Source organism: Furipterus horrens, unplaced genomic scaffold, assembly GCF_987537825.1.
Source record: "Furipterus horrens unplaced genomic scaffold, mFurHor1.1.pri manual_scaffold_9, whole genome shotgun sequence".
NCBI classification, from domain to species: Eukaryota; Metazoa; Chordata; class Mammalia; order Chiroptera; family Furipteridae; genus Furipterus; species Furipterus horrens.
Window position 1 is genome coordinate 73,575,046 of NW_028327179.1, and position 25,478 is coordinate 73,600,523.

Consider the following 25,478-nt stretch of genomic DNA (forward strand, 5'->3'; position numbering starts at 1 on the left):
ATGCCATCTGTTTTTGTGAGGGTTGTATACTAAGCGGCTTTGCCTATAGCAACCAAATGGATCCAAGGGGGAAACGACCATTCCTATTTACTGGTAATCAGGCCCTTCTCTATTTTTCTAGGAAAATGTAAGGCCCAGGGATTTTGTAAACTCCAATGAGGATAACCTCAGTTAACTGGTACAAGTCTTATCTTTGACCTTGATAAGTTGTGATTTGGAAATGGCTTTATTTAGAAAAATAAAAATCCATGACACTCCTGCACTTTTGTCCTATCTGTTATACACACAGTAACCCACTTTCTATTTGCATAACACATTACTGAAATTTGGTATAATTTTCTTTTTACAGATAAAGAAATTAGTTCTTAAAGAAGTTGAGCAACTTGCCCATGTTCACACAATTCATATTAAGCCTTTTGTAATGTGAAGAATAGGGACCTTTGCACTCACCAATCTTATAAAAATCACTGCAACACAACCTCACCCACGTGCCTTGAAAATTAATTCAAGGAGTCTCTCACCACAAGCTGTATAAACAAATGGTTATTTAGCATAAATAGGATGTGTAGCAGAATCATTCTTTTTTTTTAATCTCAAAGCCTCCATTTCTTTTTTTTTTTAAGTATATTTTATTGATTATGTTGTTACAGTAGTCCCAATTTTTTTCCCCTTTGTTCCCCTCTGCCCAGTACCCCCCTTCCCTCCAGCAACCCCATCCCCCTTAGTTCGTGTCCATGGGTGGTTCATAAAAGTTCTTTGGCTTCACCCTTTCCTATTTTATTCTTAACATCCCCCTGTCTATTTTGTACCAACCGATTATGCTTCTTACTCTCTGCACCATTTCCCCATTTCTCCTCCCCCACTCCCAGCTGATAACCCTCCAAATGATCCCAATACCTAAGATTCTATTCCTATTCTAGTTTGCTTAGTTGGATTTTGTTTGTATTTTCTAGATTGAGTTATTGATAGTTGTGAGTTTGTTGTCATTTTAGTGTTCATAGTTTTGATCTTCTTTTGCTTAAGTAAGTCCCTTTGACATTTCATATAATAAAGGCTTGGTGATCATGAACTCCTTTAGCTTCACCTTGTCTGGGAAGTACTTCATCTACCCTTCCATTTCAAAAGAGCCTTGCTGGATAGAATAATCCTGGTTGCAGATTGCCTTTCATCACATTGAATACTGCTTGCCAGTCCCTTCCTGCCTACAAAGTGTCCTCTGAGAAATCAGCTGACTGTCCTATAGATAGCCCCCTGTAGGCAACTCTCTGTCTCTCTCTTGCTACCCCCAGGATTCTGTCTTTATCTTTCACCTTTGGCATCTCAGTCATGATGTGTCCTGGTGTGGTCCCCTCTAGGTCCAGCTCGCCCGGGACCATCTGTGTTTCCTGTACCTTTATTTCCATCTCTTTGCAAAATTTGGGAAGTTTTCCTCATATTTTTTCAATTCTTGCTTCCTCATTTTTTTCAATTCTTGCTTCCTCATTTTTTTCAATTCTTGTTTCCTCATTCTGCGCTGGTTGACTGTTTTCTTCTTCCTTATGTTCCAAACCATTGACTTGAACCCCGGTTTTCTTCCCTTTACCATTGGTTTTGTGTGGATTTTTCTTTGTTTCATTTAGCATAGCCTTCACTTCTTCTCTTATGCGTTTGCCGTACTCAAGCATATCTGTCAAGCCTGTGAGCATCTTTATCACCAGTGTTTTGAATTCTGCATCTATTAAGTTGTCTATCTTCTCATCTGTTAGGTTGGCTATCTTCTTGTCACTTAGTTCTCCCACTGGAACTTTGATCTGTTTCCTCTTTTGGGCCATGTAAGGGGCAGAGCCTTAGGGGTTTGTCAGTACAGGGGGACCTGTTTCACAACATTGTGGTGCTGTATGTGGGGAAGGGGTCCAAGAGGGAACAATGCCACCTGCACAGCACTCGCCCCTTTTCCAGGCACCTCTCCCACTTTCGCACCGAACTGGCGCCCCTCCAGCTGCCTCCCCAGCCACTGTTCCCAGAGTGGGTGGGTCTGTGGATGTTCCAGGACCATGGGGTCTTTAAACAAGCAGACTCTGCTGAGAGACTGGCAGTTTCTTCCTCCTCCCTAACCCCGACTGGTCTGCACAATCAGAAACAATGAAACTTGATTTTCCCCTGTGTTGGGACCATGAGCTGCGAGGTCCAGTGAGGAACTTGGAATGCTCCCCAGGTGTCCCTCCTGACTTTTTAAAATGTGTGACTGTGCTTTCCACCAGCCCGTTGCTGCTGCCATTGCTGGCACCATGACACTGCGTCCTCTCCGCCCTGGCTCCGCCCCTCCTACCCGTCTGGATGAGTATTTCTTCTTTATATCTTTGTTTGATGGCCTTCCATGTAGTTTGATTTTCTGGAACTTCTGGTTGTTTCTAGTTTTGAGGTAGTTGTATTCCTTCTTAGTTGTGGAGGAAGACGCACAGTGTCTGTCTACGCCTCCATCTTGCCTGGAAGTCCAGAAACATTCTTAAAAAAATACTTATTGATATTTGATTACACTGGGGGACACACTTTTCATTGAGTTAAATCTGAAACTTGCTTTTGACTAAGTTTTGGCATCTGAATCCAAAAATGACCCAGTTTTTCTGTACCACGTCAACTTTTTAAGGTACAGGATACCCCCCCTTTGTCCCCAAAATCATAAAAAATGTACATACAAAGGAAAGTAGAGAAAAAAATTACATGAATATGCTGTTTATTTAGAGTTTTTAATTCATATAAAGGATATATATTGTTACTGTAAGTCAAATTGTGTACAAGTAGTAAAGTTCTGCTACCAAAAATACATATTAAGGTATTTTATCTTTTCAAACAACAGGATAAGAAATGCCAAAATGAGATACTTGAAACAGTTCCCTTCAGTTGGCAAAGCTTTAACAAATTGCTTCATGAGACCCAGTTTTATGCACAGCAGTGGGAATGTAATGTTCTTTCTGTCAACAAGTGGCTCATGTAGAATGTTTGGATCACCAGGTTCGAGGTCAGATCTTGGAGGCCAGTTCAACTTCACCCAATGCTTCTCACGAGCTCTGTTGTCCCACATACACAGAAAGCAGGGATACTTGGTGTACCCACGTTGCTGACCAAGAAGGAAGCAGACCATTTTAAGGTCAACACATATTATCCAATTGTGCTTGTGATATTGCAACAGATCAATGACTCTCTTTGTGTCTTCATATTCTTCACAAAAACAAACTGAATGGCCAATTGGGACTGCACCAAATAAATTGCCATTGAGGACGAAGACACACTTCAAGTTCTGCTTTGAGCTATTGATGAACAGTTGCCATTCAGTGGCGTTATAGACTGGAATTCCCAATTCCTCCATTAAACCATGTATGCTATGGCAATACACAAAGCCACCATCACTTCGAAAGTACTGCAGAAATGCACTTTCTCTTGATTGAAAGTAGGATACCCTCACTCCTTTTACAAGCAAGTTTTTCTCATGCAGTCTTAATGCTAGAAGTTCTGAAGACTTTTTGGATAGTCCCAAATCTCATGCGAAATCATTCAACTCATGCTGATCAAATCCCTTATGAACTGAGTCATCTTCAATTTCAAAATCTTCATCATTGCTGTCACTTAGTTCTTCACCATACTCCTGTTTTTTGAAAGAGGGAAGTTCAATGAACACTGGCACTGGGATTTCAGCTGAATGAGGCACTGAGCATATAGCTGATGGTAGATTAGGATACTCTATTTCACATTCATTTTTCTTGTTATATCTTGACATTTTAACTACACAAAAGTAACAGTCACTTGAATGATCTCTGAGCTCTCGCTAAACCATAGGTATAGCAAATGACAATTTATTTCATGTTTCCTTTGTCCACATTCATAAACTCCGGACACACTGCTTGCACACCTTGTTAGGAGCCCAAGATTTATCTTGATCACCAAGTTTTATTTTAAAATATGCAGAATAGGCTTGCCTGACAAATGCACAGATGTGTGTCCTTTGACTGGGAATGGTGAAACTGCCACAGATATAATAAAATGAATCAAGGTTGTTTAGGCACTTATGACAAGAAATAGCAGAGACAGACATGATCTGAAGGAAAGGAAATAAGTACATATGTAAATAAAAATAATAAATTCTGCCAACTCCTTGCATACAGACAAGAACTCAGACTACACTTTGAAATACAATTCACTATATAGAGCAGCACACAACCTCTCACCATACTGTCTCATGTGCAACTGAATAGCCTAGACAAGTATGAACCTGTTGCTGGTCTCCAAAGTCATCCCCTACCCATCCCCACCCGAGGGACGTTTGCTCTCAGCCAATAGGAGAGCACTAGTGCTTCCCTTAATCCAGGCTCGATCCAGCCTAGAGTGGTCACATTAAGATAAGCTCTATAGAAAAATCTTGATGTAATAGAAGAAAAATAACTGCAGTTTTGAAATCAGCATGCCCATTTAAGTCTAAAACAGCTGAAAAATTGAACTCAACAGGAAATATGTTAAAAATTGTTCTCCTGTATTATGTATAGAACATAATAGTGTTGTATATGAACAGGCACATCTTAAAAAATTAGTTGGAGAGACAAAACATATATTAATAAAGTTTCAAAAGAATGTTACAGATAATAAATGGTGCAATGGAAAGTTCATTAAATGACAAGACATCAGCTCCAATTCTGACATCAACCAGCCACTTCTAGGCCCTTAACCTTCAAGATTCTTAATTTCTCTGTGCCTCGGATTTATCAATTAGAAGCTATTATTGGTAATATGTTTTATTTTTTTCCATGCAGGGCCTTTAACATTGTATGTGCAAAAATATTTACAAAACTATAATGAACTATGTTAACAAATAAAAAATACTGTTTTCTCTCTTTTTATGAATTCTGTATCTTATGATTGATTCATGATAACTATGATAATTAATTTTATGTGTCAACCTGGGTATACTGTAGTGCCCAATTGTTTCATCAAACACCATCTAGGTGTTGCTATGAAATTATTTTTTGAATGTGATTAACATTTAAATCAGTAAAGCAGATTATCTTTCATAATGTAGGTGGGGTTCATCCAATCAGTTGAAGGCCTTAAGAGAAAAAAATTGAGGTTCCCTGAAAAATAAAAACAAAAAAAGAATTCTGCCTCCAGACTTACTTTAAACTCAAGACTATAACATTAATTCCTTCTAGAATTTCCACCTTACCCATCAGTCCTCCAAATTTAAGACTTTATATCCCTCACAATTACAAGACCCAATTCTTTAAAATAAACTCTCTCTCTTCAACATCACACACACACACACACACACACACACACACACATCCTATTGGTTCTGTTACAGTAGGCAATTAGTTAGATAGATATTAACCAAAGAGAAGGGAGTGAACTGAACCAGATATCTGATTAAGCCTGATTAAGCCTTACAGTCACTCCAGGGAGTCTGCCCCACTAACAGGGTGAGGGAGAAAATGGCACAGAGAAATTCCTTTCACTGAGTGAATGTGCAGTAGAAGCCAAATGAGGAAGCAGAACTATGAAGCATTTGCAGTAGAAGCCAGAATGATGACCATAATAGGGGAGAGGGCTAGCCTGGAAAAATCTGGGGAAAAGATCTCATACAATATGGACAAAAGCCCTTGGAAAATCCAGAAAGAGATTGGATGGCAGAGAGCACCAGTTCAGACCCGAGAAAAGACAGGAAAGATATTGGATATTTGGGGGTGGGGGAAAGCTTGCTCTTTCCCTAAACCCAAGGAAATGTATAAAAGTTGAATAAAGGTCTGTCTCTGTGGCAGCCTCATGGGCTAGAACACGGCACCAATCATAGCCTAAGTGCCATCTAGCCTTGGCAGCAGACATGCAGATGGGGAAATGAGGCACAGAGAAGTTAAGTAACTTGCCTAACGTTGCATAGCTAAGGATTTTGATGTCAGCTCAAAGCAGAGACTTGGCTAGACTACTGGAGCCTCAGGTGCCAGGAGTGGTGGCACTGCAGCTCTGGGCCCTGACCCTCCTTGGCTTGGTGGACACAAGTGCAGTCCTATGGTCCCAGAAGGTGGACTTCTTATGCAGCAAGACAGAGCTGAACCTCCGGTCATGGATGAGACATCCAGCATGTTGTACTTGGGGGCAGTGAACACATCCTGCCGGCTGAGTGCTGGGGAAGCGCCTTGTCAATGGAGCAGGCAGCCTCTTCAAGGGCTTCTGTGTCCTGCACAGCCTCCTTGGAGCACGCCTGTGCCCTTTTCTTGAGCCATGCTTTTGCTTTCTTTCCTTCCAAGCTCTAAGGATCCCCACAGGACTTGCAACCAGGGGAGAAGTGAGCTTTAAGGACTCTCCTTTTGCCTCTGTAATGTCCTTTTCTGAGTCTAGGCAGCCCAGTGTAGGCTTACTCCTGTTACTCTGATCTGGCCTCTTCTCTCCTAAGCCCTTCCTTTGTTTTGACTCTAATAAATCTTGCCACTATCACTTAAAACTCTTCTATGTGTGTGTCTCTAAAATTTCTTTCCCATGACACTGCAAGAACCTATTTCCAGACCATGCTGGGGCAGGCCCACCTTGTTCCCCATCCTTCCCCAGAAACAGTTCTGTTTGTCTGGAAAACCCCAAGACAATAAGCTGTCCTTAATGAAGAACTTGTTTTGATGAGAAAAATATGAAAAGCAATCAGAAGAACCTTAGAAAGTACAATTTACTCTCAACATATTTTCTGTTGATCATTTTATTTTTACAGGAACATTTCTTGACTTTCCAGCTAAATCAAGTCCCCAGCTAAATGCTCTAAAAATGTTTCATATTTTTCCTTCATAGAACTCACTACAATTTGTAAATATGTATGTATCTGTGTGTGTTGAACAATTTTTGAATATTTATTAAATAGTGAATCATAGCATTATCTTCCATTATTCCAATGAAATATGCACATAATATACCCAAAGAGTAAGTACAAAGGAACAAGAATGTTTGCTGCTGTGTGGCCAGAGTGTGTGTCTTTGCTCAAGGCATTCCTTCATTCCCAGTCATTTCTTGTGCAAATGCCATGCAGCCCATTTGCTAAGGCAAAGTTGAATGACCCTTCTAAGCTGAAATCCCCATTTCCTCCAGCTCAAAGTGGTCGCTACTTCGTTTGACTCTGTTTCTCTTATGGTATTCACCACTTAATGTCCTGAATTATAGCTATTTGTGTGTTTGTGTTGTTTCTACCTCTAGAAGTAACAATTTTTTAAAGGGCAGCAGTTACTGGTAAATTATAATTTCCATCAGAGCCTGCTATAGCTCCTTGCCTAAGGTGACTTGTTAAATACATAGTGAATAAATAAACCTTTTTGGTCATTTTGGTCTCTGGAGTTTCAGCTCTTCTCTCTAATTGTGCTATAACAAGTCCTATAATAATTTTTATCAAAGTGACTGTAAGCTTTTATGTATGGAAGTGGTTTGCTGGTGAATATTTTTTTCAGGTAGGAAATGAAAACTGGTAGCATGAGCTTTAGCTATGAGCTTGAAAATTGGCTTGAAGTGACATTTTAAATGAGCAAATTTTATAAAGAGGGATAGTCATATCACATAGGCTTTCATGTGTACTCTCATTCATTTTAATGAATCTAAAAGTTCTTAAAACCAGAATTTTTTTAGAAGATAAAAATAATAATCTACAATACACTAACTCAGTTCATTGATTTAATATTTATTAATTGATAACATTCATGAAGAAAGCATAGCTCCTGCCATTAAGAAAACCAGTTTGTAAAAAAAAAAAAAAAAAAAACCAGTTTGTTTTTTAAATTAATTAATTAATTATTTTTTTGCGGGGAGACCCCTGCTCTGTAACAATCACTCCCTCTCATACATAAGACCCTTTATAATCTTATGTAGGACAGTAGGCGAAGTTCTCATGTTCCTCTAGCTGTTTCAAGCTGGATATGTTCATCCTTCTACTTACCCTTGGGTCCAGAAATCCCTAATAAGAGTGGGGGTGTGGAGGGGAGGGTGGCCTTCTCACATGGGGAAAGATGTTGCAGACTCCATGTCAGTTGGCTGTCCCCAAAGAGTGGCATGCAGTTAAACAGGCTGGCATCCTTGTTGTATTCTTGGGCAACAGATTTGGCAACAGGGTTAAAAGGCATCATTAAATCCATAACCACTAGATGACAAAAGGCAGGGATTGATTTTGTAATTTTTCACATTAGGGGAAAAAAAGGCTTCTTTAGAGGAAGGTGTGCAAGACACGTCACACTTGTCCAAAGCACTTTTGCCCACTATACTTAGATTGGGCTGAGGGGAATATTTTAGGTTTCTCCCTTCTCAGACCTCTGGGCCCTTCCTATCCAAGCTTTTAGGATAGAAAAGAGAAACCAGTTTTAGAGTGAAGCCCACAGACCACCCCATACTTCACCATCCAACCGCTAAATTCAGCCAAACAGTTGAGTCTCAGGAGGAAGTGATGCATACAGGCTTAAGTGAGGCCTATACATACGAGTACAGACAATCACTCAGGTAATGAGATCATAGGCTTATGCCCTATGAAAACAGAACACACATGTTAATTTATGCAACATAACCCACAAACCAGTCTCTAAATCTGCAAAACTGTCTTATTGGGGAGATACCGAGTTGCAAGGCATTTGACATTCTCCTTGCCTATAAATTAAGCATCTATGATGATGTCACATACCTAGTTTAACTTTTAAATGAAAACAAACTTTAAATGAAAATGAACTTTAAAGACAGCTGCACTAGTTTATAGTCTGCCACTGAGAATTGTGATTTTCCTTAAATTGTGATTTTTCTCCTTAAGATTATACCCTCCTTGTCATTAAAGGGACCGCATTAAGTCCAGTTTCAATTTATCCTGTTTGTTTGCATAAACACAACAAGAGCAGCAAATGATCACATATAATCTTTAAGTAAGTCTGCTTTGCTGGAACTTATACAAGGAACCTTTAGGGTGACTTTCAGTCTGCCCTTTAGGGCACAGAAGCTGAGCCACAAACTTGCCATTCACCCTTGCCTGTAACGACCTGTCTTTTCCAAGTCCTTCAGGAAGAAAACCACTGTTTTTTAAAAGAGGGTGGACCTACACACCAAACCAAATGTTAAATCTTGTTGTTTAATACTAAAATAAATGATCTCCTATCCTATCTTGCACATAAAAAAAGTGAGGTTTAGTTTCTTTTTATATTGCAGTTGTCCCTCGCCATTAAATAAACACAAAGAGAATCCTTCAGAAAGAGAGCTGAACTGTTTAGGATTCTGGCCCACTGAGGAAGATTATGCTGGATTATTTAAGAAGGAGGGTGGATAAAGTTTATTGTTTGGAATTGAAGAGGAGGGCGACTGGGCCCTAGAGGTGATTTTCTGATGTGGGCAGGGACTTGAGTTTTATTCCCAGTCAGAATTCCAGCAGGTGATGGGACCTCTGCTAAGGAATGGATATAGGCAGCTGGTGGTTCAGTCTCTTGCTGTGGCTTTGCAAGCCTTGGAGAAGGCTCCTGGAGCTGAGTTGGGCATAGAGAAAAGGTGTTACACAAGCGACTGAGTAGCTTACCTTTAAAATTGGACTTGAGCAATGAGCATGACAACTAGGCAAGTAGATTCAAGTCAGGAATCCTTTCTTCCATGATATAAGATGAACAATATAATGTTCGCTGGGAATCATGAGTAACATCCAAGAAAGGCTCTCTAGTGATTAATACTAAACGTGTTGACAAGGGAGTTCAGAGTGAGGTTTATTTTGACTTTTTAAAATAAGTATAAAATACTTTTGTTTCACTCAAGTCTCATGGGGCAAATTCATATCTCTTACTAGAGAATGTACCATGTGCTAGAGCTCCTAATAGGAAAAAGCAACTACCAAATTTCTTATATTTTAAAACCTGTTTGAACACTTTAGTATTTATCTATTAGAACATGTCTTAAAACAAATACATATCTTTAAGATTCTATTTGATTTTATTTGATTTTCAAGTAAAAAGTCAATATCTTAGAATCAAGAAAATATAATAATTCCTTATAGGGAACTAAGAGTAAAAGGACGGTATTTTAGAGAAATCAACTTTTAAATTAACTCAAAAGATATGTAGTAAACAAAGTGGAGTGAACACAGCATGTATGTAAGTAGAACTGTGTAGAAAAAGTGCCAGAAAACCAGAGCATTATTGGTAGCCAAATAATTGGACACCTCTTTTAACCAATATATAAAAACTACTTGTCAAGCATGATCTAAAGGATATGAAAAATTACATTAACAAAAAATTTACATAGAAACAAATTCCTTTACTGATTTACCTCTACTGGTCAGATAATAGTCAACATTCTGGAAAAAAGGTGATCACTTTGTGGAACATATATTCATAGGTTAAAATTTTAAATAAAAAATGGATCATGTCCCTATTCAGCAGTACTGTGACCAGCATTTTGGGTCTTGGAATTTTGGCTGTTCGTAACTGCTTGTTTGCAAGAAAGCTCAGTGTAGATATCTAATTCTATTGTAGTAAGTAAAGTTTAATTTGTATTTTATTTCTACTCAAGGGCGTGCTCTTTTTGGCTGAAGTGAGACCAAAAATTTACATTTTGCCAAGGACAGCAGGTCAAAGCCAGTGTTATCTGGTGCGTATGGGGTTGGGGGGAGGGTTTGGTGAGAAAATTTCCTCCCTCCTTCTAGGTTCTTTTGGTTGGTCTAATATCAAATAGACATGAAACAGATTAACAAGAGAAAAGGACCAAATTGATTTACATATATACATATGAAAACCCACAAATATGAGAAAGTTAGAGACCTCGCGTACATGAGAGGTTCAGAGACAGAAAGTAAAAATGAAGTATATATGGCATTCTGAGCTAAGTTCAAGATACGGTGCCTTGGGGCTTCAAAGAGGTGAAAGGTCATTCACAGGATGATAAGAAGGGCAGATGTTCAATAATTAGATGCTTGCCCTGCCCTTTAGATAGATCACACAAAGTTATTTCTGGTAATAACTCCTATTACGGAGAGGACCCCAGTTTACATTCTTTAAGGGAGAAGTAAAAGTTTCTTGTAAACCCACAGAGTCTCCAGTTCAAAATATTATAATTCATGTGTCAAAGTGGCATATCTTGGAAAGGCCTCTTCTTAACTCCTTCACTGGCAACATACTTTCAGTGTAACTCAGGGCTATGCAGCACTTCTATAGGTTGGCACCCAGCTAGGTTCATGTGGCCCATGTCTTAATCTAGCTCTGAGTTCAAGGAATTTTGAGAAGCAAAGATGTGTTTGTGGGAAGGATGGGAAATGAGGCGCTATAACAAATTACCCCTCCTCCCCTTAACAGGCACTGTGACTTTCCAATTCAAGTCAGAGATTCTTTTGTTTGTTCAAAGAAAATATATTTAATTTTCAATAATTGTTAATACCACACATATTAAAGCAAGTGAAAGAATGAACTGGATTAGTTTAGAAAAACACCACATCTCCCCTTTTATTACACTCAGTATAAGGGCTCCTATGCAATGAACAAGCTCTTAGTTGCTAATGGTGGAGGCTACAGCTCATATCTGACCCCTTCTAAAATATGAACCAAAACAAAAGGGACAACCACATGATAGGACCCTGTGGCTGCCAGGGCCCCTTCCACATCCTGGAAGGCTTCTGGTTTTCAGTAGAGTGGTAGCTGTTGTGAAAAGTGGCAAATTTAAATCCAAGCAGTTATAGAATTAAGGCAAGCACATTTATTTGTAGCAAAACACATATAATGATCTTCCTTTGGGATAAACATTTCTAACTAAAGTTGCTGAAATGCTGTGGATTTTTAACCACAAAGTAACTCCCTGGTAGTCAGTTTTGAACGCTGACAAGATTGTTTTCTTCCTGGTTTCTTATTTCTGATCTCTTTAATTCCCTTCTTTAGCAACAGTAAGAATATTCCAAAATAATTCTTTCCAAGGACTCTGTCATAGCTGTGAAACCTCTAAACTTCTGTTTTTACTTGGATAGTCAGTAAGTGAGGTCAGTGTGGGGCTTATGTCACTTTCTAGTTGAATTTAGCAGTTTCTCAACTAGTGAAAACTGTAATATTCTCAATTACCAACATCCCAAGAGTTTTTAAAACCTACTATACTATTGCTTTTAGGCAGTACTTAAAAAGTTTGTGCTAAATTTCTGGCTAAGATGGTTATAAATAATTTGAACTCATTTATTTGTCACTTTATTTTTTATATGTATGTGTTTTCTTTTAGTTTTTTTTTTGCTATCTTATTTTAATAACGACTGAAATAAAAAATTTGGAAAAAATCAAAGCATTTATAGAATGATGGAAAAGTGGCAAGAACTAGAAATACAATTATAAGAAAACAAATCAACCAAAAATAAGGAAAAAGTCCCTGTACAGACATATTTTAAAATACCAAGATAATTATTTGTTATACAGTTGGGAAACTAAGTAACATTCAAACCACAGAATTAAACACTTTTATAAATATGTTTTTGCCATTACATGGCCACACACACACACACACACACACACACACACACACACACCAGCAGCAGCCATGTACCTTCCAGCTGTTCTTGCTAAAAAATAAGAGGCTCATATACACAGTTTATGACAATTATTTTATTGAAAGGGCATAACCAAATTCTATGTGCACAGTGGTGACTCAGAATATTTTATTTCTTTAATGAGTCTTAACACGCCTATGAAAGTTCCTCTTTAGGATCTTAAACATGCGGCTGTCCAACACTGACGTGTACTCACCCATGCCATAAAGTCATAGTAGTGCAAATCATAGGTAATTTCTTCAAGATCCTTAAGTAGTATTTAAAAAGCTTTCATATTTGGTTCACAGTGATCTGTTTTAACTTGTATTTGTCCCTCATTACCCTAACCTATCCCCAGCAGCATAAAACATGGACTTTTCTGGTATTGCTTCTTTGTCCAAGCAATTCTTTTTGCTTAGAAATACTTCTACCCCTTTTGTGTCTATCAGCATTTTAATTTTCTCTACTTACATAGCACCTCCTCAGTAAAATTATTTTCACTGACCTTGGGGACAATTGAGAAGTTATCCTCTCTGTTTTAATGCCACTATGTTTAAACCTGTGTTACAGCACTTAATGCAATCATGTGTGTGCCACCACTAGATTAACTCCACCAATATTTATAGAATGAAGGAAAAGTGGCGAGAGCTAGAAATACAATTACAAGAAAACCAATCAACCAAAAATGAGAAAAAGAGTCCCTGTATAGAGGAAGCAAACCAATCCATATATTTATATGCAATTTAAGGATAAGTATCATGTCTAATTCATGCTTGAATTATTGGTACTAGGCCATAGTTTGATGTATAAGGCACACATGAATATTTATTGAAATTAACTGAATTAAATCAGAATCTCTCAGAGTGGAACCTCAGATTCCTTGATCGTGAATAAAGGAAAACACTTCCTTAAGCAGATGTCTGTTCATGTCACTGCTGCACTCTAGAAATAAAGACCAAAATGTTTATTATATAAAGATTGTATATGTATTTACATATGATAAAAAATTGCAACAATTAGCTATACAAATCTGGCCATAAAAAATTCTGAGTATGGTTGAACTAGTTTTAAGTGTATTCTGTAGTATGTTAATATGTATTGCAGGAATTAAGGAGTTCCGCAAGGAAGTAAATTTAGGAACAACTGAGTTAAACAGAGTTACACAAGTTTCTTTATTATATGATTTCTCATATTCTAGTATGTGTTGTAATTGAGAGGGGGATGGAGTACAATTAATTTCCCAAACTTTTTGACCAAGGAATCATTTAATCAATGAGGACCTTATAAAGGGTGACTGTGTAAGTTATTTCCCAAACTGGGACACTTTTAAGAGCAAAAGAGAGAGCTGTTGATAATTATGCTGGGACAATAGGCATAAATTGGGGTTATGCCAGACAAACCAGGATGTACGGTTGTATTAATCTTATAGGGTTAGTTTTCTTTTGAAATATAATTTAAAAAAATTAATATGGTCAAAGGATAAAATTATTTGTATATTAATATGCATCCAATATTAGTATTTGTGTTTATAAGAACAGCAACAGGAAAATCATAAGACTATAAAATATAATTATATATATTTATTTTTATAGCACAAAGATCCTCACCAAGTTTATATCTCCTTCCTTGAAATGGTATAACATGAATGATGGAGGTGAAGTTAGAGTTATGTTGTTGGGGAAGAATGATACACAGTGGAGTTCCTCACTTAGCAGTTGAAATGATGATTAAAGATTGTTAGCTTCTATCCATGAGGCCATTCTACTGCAAATACTAGGATTCTATAGATAAACAATCTCTTCTTTCTTCTACATTATGGGTTTTGAGCACATGGTCAATGATTTCAGCTATGGAAAGGCAGCAGTCTCTCAGGCTTTGGTGCAAGTGGAAAAAGAAATGCTCCCTAAGTGAGTCACCGTTTATGAAGTAACCCAATTTCTCGAGTAGTACTGTCTTTTAAAGCATAATGAGAGCCACTATGTAATTAAAATGCTCCAGTAGCCACTTACAAAGTGTTTTAAAGTAACGGGTGGAATTAGTTTCAATATTTTAAAATTCATAGTAATATTATCTAAATATATGTCAATATAAGAATATTAATGAAATATTTTACTTTTTTTTCATAATACATCTTTAAAGTCCGATGTGTATTTATACTTACAGTCCATCTCAATCCTTACTAGCCACATTTGGCTACCGTTTTGGGGAACGAGTGCTAGAACTTCTTAGATATTTTGTGTCTGGTTGTCCAGATGATTTCATATATTCTTAGGTTATGATTCTAAGAACACTTTACTATTTGTTGAATAAAAATAGGTAATGAAAATAATAGTAGCTGGCATTTCTTATTTTCCTGTGTGTAAGCCACTATATCAAATGTTTTACATACATTATTCTGATGTCATCTTTGTGCCTGTGAGATCAAATTACTATCTGTATCCCTATTCTATAAAGAAGAAACAAAGGCTGAGAGAGATTAAATAATTTAGCCAAGACAGTTTACCTGGTAAAATAGGGCAATGTAATTAATGTGGTATATAAGAGCAAGGATGTTGACTGGTGCCCCAGCGTCAAATTCCTGTTCAATCCCTCATAAAATATGATTTGGGGTAACTTACTTTATAGTATTGTTGTAAGTATTCAAAGACTAAACTAAAGATTTAGCCCAAAACCTGCCACATATTAAGTTCAATAAATGGTAGCTTTGTTCGTATGTATATTATTCTATTATCATTACTAGACTAACAATAAGAAAATGATTTTTTTAAAAATAGGTGAATTAAAAAAGTGAATTATAAAGTAGCAGACCCAGGAATCAAACTCAGGTCTATCTGATTTTAGGGCCTACACACTTAACAAGAATTGTGCAATTTGCGTTCAAGCAACATATACCACTAATTCCAAAAATAAAACTACTATGACAGTTTTTGACGTGTACTCAATGTACTTTTACTTTTTGCTAACCTTGCTAAGATGTTTCAAAAGGTCAAAGATAATGAGTATTCATGTTGCTAAAACCAGCCAAAATATATTAGTTTGAACTTTTAGGGGAAGCAGTTTACACATAAATCCAAGAAATTATAATTAATGTTTCAAATAATTATGATAATTCAAGCAATTAAGCTTGATTCTCTCTTAAATCCATGCATTAACAGTTTATCTAGAGAGGAAACCTTCAAAAACTTTTTTTCTGAAAATCTTCAAAAATAGTTAAATCAGGATTTTATATTGAACCCACACATACGAATTGTGCAGTTTCAACAATCAACAGCACAATATCATTTTATTTGTACCCTCAGCATCATCACCACCATTAACTCCATTGTATTACTTAAAAAAAATTTTTAGCCCTGGCTGCTGTGGCTCAGTGGATTGAGCATTGGCCTACGCACCAAGTGTCGCTGGTTCGATTCCCAGTCAGGGCACATGACTAGGTTGCACGTCAGGTCCTCAGTTGGGGGTGCAAGTAAGAGGAAACCACACAGTCATGTGTCTCTCCCTCTCTTTCTCCTTCCCCCTCTCTCTACAAATAAAATAAACAAATAAATTATTATTTTTTAAATTTCAGACATCATGCTATTTTACTTTTAAATATTATATTGTGTGCCTCTAAAAGATAAGAATTTTCTGTGGAAAAATCTCAGGCCTATATTGAAAAGTCCAAAAAATACACTTAATCTAGGAATCTCACTTCCAATTTTTCTTCATTGCCACTGTTCTAAGAAATTTCCAGATTATAATACTGATACCAGCATTACATTTGGTCATGAACAGTGGTTCTCAAGCTTTTTGTTCTTAAAACCCCTTTACACATTCAAACTTATTGAGGATCTCATGGAACTTTGATTTATGTGAGTTATATGTATTGATGTTTACTATGTTCAGAATAAATACGAGATTTAAAAAAAATATTAATTTATTTTAAAATAACAATAAAGTTTAAATGTGGAAATGTAAACATATAACACATTAACACAAATAACATATTTGTATGTTATTGGATTTATTTTCCAAAACAAAAACAAACTAGTGAGAAGAGTGGCATGGTTTTGCATTTTTGCAAATAGAATTCATCTGGATTGTCATATCTATTTCTACATTTAATCTCATCATTATGGGCTAAAAATATAAGTGAAGGTTTGAAGAGGAATAGGATACATAAATAGTCAAAATATCTCTCTTAATAATTTCTTTCATAAAAATAACACAATAGCAGTATATGGTTTAAAATCACATCCATATGAACCTGTTGTAAATTTAATACATTTCATCTGGTTTTATCATTCTGGGGATATAAAGGAGTTTTTCTAATAGCAATTACTCAAATTTGGTGAGCTTTTTCTGTGTGATTTATTTATTTTTATTGTAATTTTTCTGTTGCCATTTATCCCCCTATACCCTCTTCCACCCCCCCCAATCACCACACTGTCATTCATGTCAATGCATTTTTTCCCCCTTTTAGCTCAATCCCTCCACTCCCCTAGCTATCTCCCAACCCACTCCAAGATGTCAGTCTGTCTATGACTCTATCTATGAGTCTGTCTCTATTTTGCTTTTTAGTTCAGTTTGTTCATTAGATTCCACATATGAGTGAAATCTTATGGTATTTCTTTTTCTATGACTGGCTTATTTCACTTAGCATAATGTTCTCCAGGTCCATCCATACTGTCTCAAAGGGTAAAACTTTCTTCTTCTTCTTCTTTTTTATTGCTGAGTAGTATTCCATTGTGTAAATGTCCCATAGTTGTTTTATCCACTCATCTACTGATGGACACTTGGGTTGCTTCTATATCTTGGCAATTGTAAATAACATTGCAATGAACATAGGGATGCTTATGTTCCTTTGAATTACTGTTTTGGGTTGGGTCAAAATGCAGATTAACTTTTAATTTTTTGAGGTAACTCCATACTGCTTTCCACAGGAAGTAAAATCTCAAACATTTTCTCATAGCAACAATTTTTCTGACGTACTTCCTTAGGCAAGGGCAACAAAAGAAAAAATAAAGAGATGATGAGCTTATTTATCTCCTTGGCATTTCATGGGGCAATAGCCTGATGCAAAATTCCCCTTTACCCTAGTATTTTTTCAGAGTTTCCAGGGGTGTCTTGCCTGAGTTTACAACAACCAATCCCCTTACCAACTTTGACTGATAAGCCACTTGATGGGACTCACCATCACTGTCAAAGCTGTATCCCCCAGGGCATCCCAAATCTGCAGTTTAGGAATCAGAAATGGCACTACATTCCAGTAACAACTCATTGTGCCAGCACAGCAATGTGTCCTGCTCCAACATGTAGACTATACCCCTTTCTCAAGCCTTGTCTTCTCTCACAAAAATATCTCCTGCAGCTTCACCCAAAGCACCTCTCTCTGAGAGGTTCTGATTTAATAGAGATCAGGAAGATGTGCTTCCTTCCAGGGCATTGGTTTCCAGTTCCCAGGCTTCCATGCACAAACTCTCTCAGACTTTCTGTAGCCCAAAGCAAGAGTCCCCATGACAATCGACCCATGAAAATCAGGCTCATCTTAGGCCTGTCCTACCAGATTTCCAAAGATGCTTCAGTCCTCCTGTATAGTGCTAAGGGAAATAAGCCAAAGACAAACACCACAAGACCTCACTTACATGTGGACTCTAAAGAACAAAACAAACAAACAGCATTAAAACAGACTTATAGATACAAAGAACAAACTGACTGAGGCCAGAGGGGAAGGGGTTGGGTAAAAAGGGTGATGGGATTAAGAGGTATTAATTGATAGTTACAAAATAGGCATGGGATGGAATGTAAAGCATAGGGAATATAGTTAATAATATTATAATAACTATCTATCAGAGAAGGAAAACTCTGACTCCAAAAAACCTCCGCTGCCTTGCGGCATACCTCTTCAGGGGAAAGGCTAAGGGAGTAAACCCCGACAGAAAATCCGGAGCCGGAGTCCCTAAGGCGGTTTGACGTTATAGTCAACACCGGCAACTCCTGCGGCGCACCTGAACCCAAGCTGTATTGACTCCGTCTTTCCCTTGGATCCTTCAGCTGCGAAGAGAGGGGGGGTCTGCTGCATGGGCAACAGCAGACCCTCCATATTACCCTGCCCAGGCTCTGTAGCTTCAGCGTCATCGCAAGATGTCGATTCAACACGGGAGGAGACAGATACTACCATGTCACTCCCGAGTCGGACTGCACAGCCATTCTCGGCGGTGCAGATAGACTCTTAGGAAGCTACACCATCGTCTCTCGAGACGGACGGCTGCCGACGACGACGAATAACTATCTATGGTGCCAAGGGGGCACCTAAATGATCAGAGGGAACACTTTGTAACCTATATGAATGTCTATCCACTGTGCTATATACCTGAAACTAACACAATATAGTGTTGAATGCAAAAAGAAAAGTGCCTAAATCCCAGCATTTGTCCCAGTCCAGTCAGAAGCTGAGGTCCCTGCCATAGAAGGATTTACACCAAAATTAAGGTAATTCAAACACTGAGACATATAGAAATATACCTTTAGGAAGATGAAGATGATATTTTTCTGAAACTTTTATATAAATGGAAAACTTACAAATTAATTCCTCTATAAAATGGATTATAGAATAGTAAGTGTTGGCTGTTCCCCAGGAGAGCCTCTTCTGATCCAATACCCCTAATTTTCCAGATGAATAAAGTGGCCTTTAGAGTGTGATCCTGCAAACTTGAGAGAAATGTGATGTCCTATATTTTTCAATATATCTGAAGGTCTTCCAAATTCTGGTTGGTGGGCTTTCCATTACACCAGTTGCCTAAGAAAGTTTGTTATTTTGAAGATTTTTATGGAGAATGATGAAAAAAAGTTGTGTGTATGTTGGGAGGGGGGGCTCTTTTTGTGTGTTATTTAATGGAGAGGGGAAAAAAAGTCCAAAGTTTGGAAGTAAGCCTAAATTTAAGTCCCTGTCACAAATTGGCTGTCTTCAGCATTTTTATGAGGAAAGAATAAAGAAATAAAATGGAGTCGCTAGAGTCAAGCTGTTAAATTACTAAAATAGGGGGGGTTAGGCATGATAAAACAATTCTATTCTTGGTTTTACTAGCCTGGGAACTTAAATTTTTGAACTTTTCCATTGTGCACCAATGGCTGGAGATACATATATAAATCTTATGGATAACGCCCTGAAGAGCTTAGGAAAGAACGTTCACATGTCCACACCACCTGACATCCATTATCCAGACCTCTGGACATCAGAAAGAACACCATTTCAGACCAATCCAGAGGCTAAGGTGCAGAACTGATTCTACTCAAGAATGTACTTTTTACTACAAGAACTCTCAGCTTTTCTTTCTTCTTTGGAACACTCTGGGCATTGCCTAGTTGTATTTTTGATTTGCAAATCCTAATACCCTTGGATAAACCTTTGCCATTTAGTCTTATCCAAAACCTCCTGATTCTGTGCTCAGTTGATACAGACATGGCACAAAGCAACGTGATTCTATTCCTGTTTGTATTTTTTGTCTTATTCCAGATATGGTTGAGGACTAACAATGAAGTCATCGGTTATTTTCTATTTATATTCCTAGAATGCAATATAAAACATAGATTCTTGTGGCATTTTTAAAAGATTTATAATTGTTTCCTTAAAATATCTGAAATATTTGATGGGTCAATTTTCTTGTTCAATCATTCACTTAATAGTGCTTCTTTAGCATCTAAAATACAACAAGCACTAAGCTAGCTTCCAGATATACAGAGTGGAAAAGATATTCCCCTGTCCCTTATAAAGACAAGAAGAGACAATAAACAAACAAACAAATGAGACAAGGATATAAATGACTGAAAGACAAGAAGAGAAGCAATCAATACCGTCTGTGGAAAAGGTTCACATAGAAGAGATACCTAACCCAGAGAAAATACCTGGAAGTAGTGACAAGCCATTAATTAAGAGTTAGAATCAGCTAGAAAAAAAGGTGGTGAAGGAGGTAAGGAGATAAAGAATATTAAGGTAAAGAGTCAGAATGGAAAGTTCATTAGAAGACTCAGAGGTAAAAGAGTACATGTTCAACTTATTAAAGAGTTTCAAAGAGAAAATGCCAAGAGATGAGGCAAGTGAGATATATATGAGCAACATCAAGAAAAGCTTTGAAGAATGTTAATTGGGGAGACCCAAGATGGCGGAGGAGTAAATGGAAGCTACACTAACCTCCTCCCAGGATCAAGGTGGACTTGGAACTAAATTATAGAAAAATCATCGTGAATAACTGACTGAACATTAGCTAGAGAGAAGCTTTATAACCATGGACAGACAAAAGAAGCCACATCACCACAATGAGACTGGTAGGGAGTGTAGAGGAGGTGTGAAAGGGCTGGCTGGGCTCCCACAGGAGGCAGCTGAAGTGCCGGAGGGATATTTCAGTGGCCAAGGGGTTCCCCCAGAGAAATGCGGGGCTTAAACTCCAAGCTGGGCTCCCTAGCCTACAGCAACAGAACCAGGAAAGGAACGTAAATAACATATGGCTGTGAAAAGCAGCAGGGTTTCTATCCTCCAGGAAGAGACAGCTGGAGATGCAGAGAGCCTCTTAAAAGGCCAACATACAAAATTCTGTTTGTAGCCACTTACTCTGGGTTCTAGCAGAAAGAGGGCAGAGTGGACTAAAGACACTTGAGTAGTGTCTGGAGCTGGTAGCTCTGGGGAGAGAATTGAAAAGCTGTCAGGATCCCTGTGCTGAATCATCCCCCATACTGTAGGAGCCATCTTTCTTAGGCAGAGCATGCCCTTCCAAGTGGCATCAGCTTGAGGGGAAGCAATAACCTTGCCTAGAGGAATTACTCTGCCCCACCCTATGGTTCTTAAGCCCTGCTTCTGAGGAGTATAGCTGGAAGACTTTCACTCTTTAAACCCAACAGAAATCCTGAAGGTAGAGTTGGATCTCTTGGAGCTCTGAGACTTTAGCTGACCCTCCCTGGGCCCAGTGCTGTAGAATTTGGCCTTGGTGTGCAGTCTGGTTCTTTATCAATGCAAACAGGCCCAGCAGAGGGAGCCAAAAGAAGTGGATTACTGATAGCTCCAAACAGGTTACCCAGGCCAGTCACAGCGTCTGACATAGACCTGCACCAGAGTTTTTGCAAATCTACCTAATATATAGAAACAAACACAAGAGGTAGCCCAAATGACATTAAATGAAATTACAAGGGAATCCTACAGAAGAACCAGATGAAAAGGAGGCAAGTAACTTATCAGATAGAGAATTTAGAGTAATGATTATAAGGATATCAATAGCATGAAAAAAGACATAGAAACCACACAAAAAAGGACCAGTCAGATATAAATAATACACTGGAAGGAATAAACAGTAGGTTGGATGAAGCAGAAGAATGAATCAGTGATTTGAAAGAAAAAGTAGAAAAAAAAGCCACCTAACCAGAGCAGCAAAAAGAAAACAGAATTTTAAAAAATGAGAAGAGCTTAAGAAACATTTAGGGCAACATTAAGCATAACAACATCTACATCATAAGAATACCAGAAGGAGAAGAGAGAGAGCAAGGGATTGAGAACCTATTTAAAGAAATAATGACCAAATACTTCTCTAATCTGGTGGAGAAAAAAGGCACACAAGCCCAAGGAGTGCAAGAGAGTCCCAAACAAGTTAGACCCAAAGAGACCCACACCAAGACATATCATAATTAAAGTGACAAGGCTTTAAGACAAGGAGAGAATCTTAAAAGCCACAAGAGAAAAGCAAGTAGTTATATACAGGGAACACCAATTAGACTGTTGTCTGATTTTTCAACAGAAACATTTTAGGCCAGAAGGGAGTGGCATGAAATATTCAAGGTTACGAAAAGCAAGGACCTACAACCAAGGCCAGTTTACCTAGCAAGACTATCATTTAAAACCAAAGGAGAAATAAGGAGCTTTTCAGACAAGGAAAAGCTAAAGGAGTTTGTTAACACCAAACCAGTACTGCAGCAAATGTTAAAGGGTTTGCTTTAAAAAGAAAAAAAAGAGAATGAAAAAAAAAAAAAACCCAGGAAAATCGTCTAACAATCAAATGGCACTAAATACATATCTATCAATAATCATCTTAAATGTAAATGGCTCAAATACTCCAATCAAAAGATATAGGGTACCTGAATGAATAAGGAAGTAGGACCCAAGAGACCCACCTCAGATTGAAAGATACACACAGACTAAAAGTCAAAGGATGGAAAGATATTTTATGCAAATGGAAAGAAAAAAAAAAAAAGCTAGAGTAGCAATACTTACATTCGACAAAACAGAATTTAAAACCAAGGCTATAGTAAGAAACAAAGGACACTACATAAAGAAAAAGGGAATGATCCAACAAGAGGATATAACCCTAATAAACATTTATGCACTCAACATAGAAGCACCTAAATACATAAAACAAATCAGACTCTGAATAGCAGATGACACTTAGTGAAATGGAAGCAGTAATAAAAAAACTCCTAACAAACGAAAGCCCTGAACCACATTGGCTTCACAGGTCAATTTTACCAAACATTCGGAGAAGAACTAACACCCATCCTTCTCAAACTATTTCAAAAAATTCAAGAGAAAGGAAGGCTCCCAAGCTCATTATGAGGCCAGTATTATACTAATTCCAAAACCAGATAAAGACACACACAAAAAAGAAAATTGTAAGTCAATATCTCTGATGAACAAATGCTAAAATCCTCAGCAAAATATTAGCAAAACAAATACAGCAATATATCAAAAAGATCATGCACCATGATCAAGTGAGATTTATTCCAGAAATTCAAGGTTGGTACAAGATTTGCCAATCAATAAATGTGATTCATCATGTAAACAAAATGAAGGATAAAAACCACATATCAATAGATGCAGAAAAAAAGCATTTGAAAAATCCAGAACCCTTTTTGATAAAAACTCTCAGCAAAGTAGGAATAGAGGGAACATACCTAAACATAATAAAGGCCATACATGACAAACCCACTGCCAGAATCATACTCAATGGGTAAAATCATTAAGCATTCCCCCTAAGATCCAGAACAAGACATGGATGTCTGCTTTCACCTCTCTTATTCAACATAGTACTGGAAGTCCTAGTCATAGCAACCAGACAAAAAGAAAAAAGAAAAGGCATCCAAACTGGAAAAGAAGAAGTAAAACTCTTTATTTGCAGATGACATAATACTGTACATAGAGAACCCCAAAGAATCCACCAAGAAACTACTAGAACTGGTAAACAAATTCAACAAAGTAGCAGGATACAAAATTAATATCCAGAAATTAGTTGCATTTTTATATGCCAATAACAAACTAACAGAAAAGGAAACTAGGAAAACAATCCCATCACAACTGCTTCAAAAAAATAAAATACCTAGGAATAAATCTAACCAAGTATGTAAAGGAGCTGTACTCAGAAAATTATAAGATACTGAAGAAAGAAATTGAAGAAGACACGAGTAAGTGGAAACACATACCATGTTATGGATAGGAAGGATTAATATCATTAAAATGTCCATGCTATCCAAAGACATCTATAGATCCACTATAATTCCTATAAAGATTCTAATGACATATTTCACAGAACTAGAACAAATATTTCAAACCTTTATATGGAACCACAAAAGGCCCTGCATAGCAACAGCAATTCTGAGAAAGAACAAAGTTGGAGAAATCATGCTACCTAATATCAGTCTATACTCTAAGGCCACAGTTATCAAAACAGCATGGTACTAGCATAAGAACAGACACACAGATCAAAGGAATGGAATAAAGAGTCCAGAAATAAACCCACACTTTTTTTTTTTTTTAAACCCACGACCATTCTTTATTATAAAGGTGAACCCTGATGGGCTTATCGGTAGGATTTCTGGTAGTGAGCACGGGCACCAGGACCTCCAAACTTTTTGGATTCGCAGCGACGGGGATCAGCTACCAGCAGGGTCCGGTCATACTGGATGAGGACGTCTTTGATCTCTTTCTTGGAAGCCTCATCCACATATTTCTGGTAATAGGCAACCAGGGCTTTGGAGATGGACTGACGGTTTGCATAAATCTGGGCCACATGGCCACCACCCTTTATGCGGACTCGGATGTCCACGCCAGCAAATCGCTCTTTCCCCAGAAGCAGAACAGGTTCCAGTAGCTTGTATTGCAGCGTGCGGGGCTCGATCATTTCTAGGGGCCGCCCGTTCACCTTGATGAGGCCGTTGCCCTGTTTGCAGTGCGCCACCGCTGTGGCCGTCTTCTTGCGTCCGAAGACTTGCACGGACTGCAGAGGATCCTTGGATGGCATATTTGCGGGCGGGCGTACGCCAAAGATCCTCACTGCGCGGCCAAACCCACACCTTTATAGTTAATTAACATTTGAAAGAGGAAGCAAGCACATACAATAGGCTAAAGATTGTTTATTCAATAAATGGTGTTGGGAAAATTGGACAGATATGAGCAGAAAAATGAGACAACCACTTCTTACACCACACACAAGAATAAATTCAAAATGGATTAAAGACTTAAATATTAGACCTGAAACCATAAAAATCCTAGAAGAAAACATAGGCAGTGAAATGTTGGACATTGCTTGTAGCAATATTTTATCTGATATATCTCCCCTCTCAGGTGAAACAAAATAAAAAATAAACAAATGGGAGTATATCAAACTTAAAAGTTTTGCACAGCAAAGAACAACATCAATAAAATTAAGACAACCCACAGAATAGAACATATTCACCGATATATCTGATAAGGGGTTAATATCCAGAATTTATAAAGAACGTACAAAACTCAACTCCAAAAAAACCCACAAAAACCCAATTTAAAAAATGGGGACAGGACCTGAACAGATACTTCTCAAAAGCGGACATACAAATGGCCGATAGACATATGAAAAGGTGCCCAATGTCACTAATCATCAGAGAAATGCAAATTAAAACCAGAATGAAATATCACCTCACACCTGTCAGAATGGCTATCATCAATAAATCAACAAACAAGCGCTGGCAAGGATGTGGAGAAAAGGGA

The 25,478-nt window shown here is 37.8% G+C and overlaps 1 pseudogene; it reads right to left on the bottom strand.

Moving 5' to 3' along the window:
* Positions 1-24,261: 24,261 nt before the first annotated feature.
* On the bottom strand, positions 24,262-24,780 carry LOC150001933 (small ribosomal subunit protein uS9 pseudogene; annotated as a pseudogene).
* Between the last annotated feature and the right edge of the window lie 698 nt (positions 24,781-25,478).